We start from the raw sequence: 4,972 nt of genomic DNA, 5'->3' as shown, positions 1-4,972 counted from the left end.
CTAGTCCATTTTAAATTTGTTCTCATTTTTAATATTTTCTGCTTTCTTTCTATTGAGGTTTCATCTATTTTAATTTGTTATTCTTATAGTTTTAAAAAATGGCTTTCAGTGTATGAAATCCAGTATAGGTAAATCTACAGAGATATTCAATGGATTAATGGTTCCTTTAGGATATGGTGGGGCGGGGGGGGAGTTAGGGTGAAATGGGAAGCTAATGAGTACAACAAAGAAGAAAATGTTCTAAAATTGATTGTAATGATGATTGTACTCTTCTTGAGGTGATTGAACTATTGAATCGTATGATATTTGAATTGTATTCCAATAACACTATTGAAAAAATACAGTGCTGGAAGTCTTAGCCAAAGCTTTAAGATATGAAAACCTTTATAGGCATCAACATTGGCACAGAAGAAGCAAAACTCTCTTTATTTGCAGATAATATGATCATATATATATATAGAAAATCCCAAAGATTCACTTTTAAAGTTGCTGAAACTAATTGAGAAAATTGACAATGTAGCAAGCTACAAGATCAACATACAGAAATCAGTTAGATTCTTGTATACTAAAGAAGATGACACCAAAAGGGATATTAAAAGAACAATACTATTTACACAACGACCCAAAAATAAAATATCTAGGAATAAATCTTACCAGGAAAACAAATGACTTGAGTGCTTTACTTACCTCGACTCGTAGCTTGTCGGGGACAGTAATCGGAGCCCTCAGCCCGCTACCACCGAGCTCCCCTTCGCCTCCTGCCGCGTCGCCAGCATGAGTGAGTGCATCTCCATCCACATTGGCCAGGCGTTGTCCAGATCGGCAATGCCTGCTGGGAGCTCTACTGTCTGAAACACAGCATCCAGCCTGATGGCCATATGCCCAGTGACAAGAGCATTGGGGGAGGGGATGACTCCTTCAACACCTTCTTCAGTGAGACAGTCACTGGCAAGCATGTGCCCAGGGCAGTGTTTGTAGACCTGGAGCTCACAGTCATTGTTGAAGTTCGCACTGGCACCTACCGCCAGCTCTTCCACCCTGAGCAGCTCATCACGGGCAAGGAGGATGCTGTCAACAATTATGCCCGTGGGCACTACACCATCGTCAAGGAGATCATCGACCTCGTCCTGGACAGAATCCACAAGCTGGCTGACCAGTGCACAGGTCTCCAGGGCTTCTTGGTTTTCCACAACTTCGGTGTGGGCACCAGTTCCGGGTTCACATCCCTGCTGATGGAAGGCCTCTCAGTTGACTATGGCAAGAAGTCCAAGCTGGAGTTCTCCATCTACCCTGGCCCCCAGGTGTCCACAGCTGTAGCTGAGCCCTACAACTCTATCCTCACCACCCACACCACCCTGGAGCACTCAGATTGTGCCTTCATGGTAGACAATGAGGCCATCTACGACATCTGTCACAGGAACCTCGATATCTAGCGCCCAACCTACACCAACCTTAACCGCCTGATTAGCCAGATTGTGTCCTCCATCACGGCTTCCCTCAGATTTGATGGTGCCCTGAATGTAGATCTGACAGAATTCCAGACCAACCTGGTGCCCTACCCCCGCATCCACTTCCCTCTGGCCACGTACGCCCCTGTCATCTCTGCTGAGAAAGCTTACCATGAACAGCTTTCTGTAGCAGAGATCACCAGTGCTTGCTTTAAGCCAGCTAACCAGTTGGTGAAATGTGACCCCCGCCATGGAAAATACATAGCTTGCTGCCTGTTGTACCGTGGTGACATGGTTCCCAAAGATGTCAATGCTGCCATTGCCACCATCAAGACCAAGCGCAGCATCCAGTTTGTGGATTGGTGTCCCACTGGCTTCAAGGTTGGCATTAACTACGAGCCTCCCACTGTGGTCCCTGGTGAAGACCTGGCCAAGGTGCAGCGAGCTGTGTGCATGCTGAGCAACACCACAGCCATTGCTGAGGCCTGGGCTCGCCTGGACCACAAGTTTGACCTGATGTATGCCAAGCGTGCCTTTGTTCACTGGTACATGGGTGAGGGGATGGAGGAAGGAGAGTTCTCTGAGGCCCGGGAGGACATGGCTGCCCTGGAGAAGGACTATGAGGAGGTTGGGGTAGATTCTGTTAAATGAGAGGGTGAGGAGGAAGGAGAGGAGTACTAATTCCTTTGACCCTGCGGTATGTCATTACTCCAGCTTCTATTAACTGACAAGACAAAGCTTTCTGGCTAGATTGTCTTCACTATCATCTCTGATCATGTCTTAATTTTCCATGTGTATCTATTATCTTTTCCATCATGTCTCAAAGTAAAAGTATTCTAAAAGAAAAATGTAACAAAAACAAAAGAACAAATGACTTACACAAAGAAAGTTATAAAACATTTTCTAAGAACCCAAAACAGATTTACACAAATGAAGAATGCCCTAGGATCCTGGGTGCTGTTTTTGTTAGGTGCCATCAAGTTGGTTCCAACTCATAGTGACTCTACATACAATGGAACAAAACAATGCCAGGTCCCGGGCCATCCTCACAATTGTTCTTATGTTTGAGCCCCTCTGTTTCAGCCACTGTGGCAGTCCATCTTGTTGAGGGCCTGTTTCTCTGCTTGCCGGCTTTATGAAATATGATGTCCTTCTCCAGGAACTGGTCTCTTCTAAGAGCATGCACGATGTAAGTGAAGTCTCCTTCTGCCTCAAAGGAGCATTCTGGCTGTACGCTCTTTGAGACAGATTAATTTATTCTTTTGGTAGTTCATAATACTTTCAAGATTCCTTGCCAGCACCCTAATTCAAACCTATCAATTCTTCTTAGGTCTTCCTTTCTTCAATGTCCAAATTTCACATGCATATGAGGTAACTGAAATTACCATGGTTTGGGTCAGGCATACCTTAGTCCTCAAAGTAACATCCTTGCTTTTCAACAGTTTAAGGAGATTTGGGGAGCAGATATACCCAATGCAATGCATCATTTGATCTCTACTACTACTTCTATGAACATTAATTGAGGGTCCAACCAAGACCAAAAATCCTCAACTTTTCTTCATTTATCATGATGTTACTTATTTATCCAGTTGTGAGGATATTGGTCTTTACATTAAATTATAACCCATACTGAAGGTTACAATTCTTGTTCTTTGTCAGAAAGTGCTTCAAGTCCTCCTTACTTTCAGCAAGCAAGGTTGTGTCATCTCTATATCACAGGTTGTTAATAAGCCTTCCTCCAATCCTGATGACACATTCTTCTTCATATAACCCAGCTTATCAAATTATTTAGGCAGCATACAGTATGGTGAGAGTAAAACCCTGGGACACACCATTTTCAATTTGTAAACTATGTCGTATTCCTTTTCTCTGGTTTGTACAACTGCTTCTTGATCCATGTACAAGTTCCACATGAGCATAATTTATGTTCTAGAATTCCTATTTTTCCCAATGATATCCATAGTTTGTTCTGGTCCACACAGTTGAATGCTCTTGCATAGTCAATAAGACACAATTACACATATTTCTAGTATTCTCTGCTTTCAGCCAAGATCCATGTAACATCAGCAATTATATCCCTTGTTCCACATCTTTTCTGAATCTGATCTAAAAATAAGGCAGCTCTCTGTCAATGAATCACTGCAACCTTTGTAGGATGATCTTCAGCACAATTTTACTTATATTTGATATTAATGACATTTTTCTATAATTTGAGCATCTGTAGGGTCATCTTTTTTTAGGAATGAGTACAAATATGTAGTTCTTCCATTCAGTTGGCCAAGTAACCGTCTTCAAAATTTCCCTGCATAGGCAAGTGAGTGTGTCCAGTGATTCATCGGTATGTTCAAACATTTCAACTGGTATTCCATCAATTCCTGGATACTTGTTTTTGGCTTTTGCATGCAGCTTGAATTTCTTTTATGAGCACTGCTTCTTGCCCATCTCACGTTACTCTTTGAAGTGGCTAGTTTCTTTTTGGTCCTCCTTCCTTTTGGTACAGTGACTATGCATATTCTTTCCATCCTTTTTTGATGCTTCCTGCATAATTTAAAATTTGCTCATGTTGTTGTTATTGCCATTGTTTGGTGCCAAGGAATCGGTTTTGACTCAGAGTGACCCTATGTCCAATAGAAGGGTACACCACCTGGTCCTGTGCCATCCTCACAATTGTTCTTATGTTTGACACCATTGTTGCAGACATTGTGTTAATCCATCTCACCAAGAGTCTTCCATTTTTTAGTTTCTCCTCAACTTTACCAAGCTTGATGTCCTTCTCCAGAGAGTAGTCTCTCCTGAACCATATCCAAAGTAAGTGAGACATATTTTCGCCAAGCTTGCCTCTAAGGCTCATTCTAGTTGTACTTCTTCCAAGACAAACCTGTTTTTTATGATTGTTCTTTCAATATTATTTGTCAACACCATACTTTAAATACATTGGGGTTTGTTTGTTTGTTTGTTTTGCAGGGGGATCGTCCTTATTCAGTGTTCAACTGTCACATGTATATGAGACAATTGAAAATACCATGACTTGGGTCAAGCATACCTTAATCTCAGTGGTGGGATTCAAATAATTTAACAACTGGTTCACTGCCCTAATGACCATTTTATGCATACAAAAAGAGATAAATTTAATACTTAAATAAGAACAATAAAAAAAATCACATAAAACTGGACTATGAGAAATAATTTTATAATATTAAATAAAAATATTAAATAATACCTGATCAAAAAAAAGCAAACAATAAAACTGTTAAGATATTTCCGTATTGCTTCTTGATTGGCATCCTCACTTGCAATATTCTTTGCTTTTATCTGAGCATCATTGACTGTGAGATTTATCCTTCACCATCTTTTCACTGTAGGAGTAGGATCCCATTCCTTTGGAGGCAGGCCAATTAGAGAACAGTAATCGTGTTTCATATATTAGAAACAGCTACCTTCCCGACATGATCGCTGAAGACAGATGTGTGCATAAGAAAATGTGGTGAAGAAAGCTGATGGTGCCCGGCTATCAAAAGATATAG

General features: G+C 41.3%; 1 pseudogene; it reads left to right on the top strand.

Moving 5' to 3' along the window:
- Positions 1-774: 774 nt before the first annotated feature.
- On the top strand, positions 775-2,129 carry LOC101646627 (annotated as a pseudogene).
- Positions 2,130-4,972: the final 2,843 nt, after the last annotated feature.

The sequence above is a fragment of the Echinops telfairi genome, unplaced genomic scaffold (genome assembly GCF_000313985.2).
Source record: "Echinops telfairi isolate 266 unplaced genomic scaffold, ASM31398v2 ScPeMD7_1;HRSCAF=3_0, whole genome shotgun sequence".
NCBI classification, from domain to species: Eukaryota; Metazoa; Chordata; class Mammalia; order Afrosoricida; family Tenrecidae; genus Echinops; species Echinops telfairi.
The sequence above is the reverse complement of the archived record's forward strand: the minus strand, read 5'-3'. Positions and strand labels throughout refer to the sequence as shown.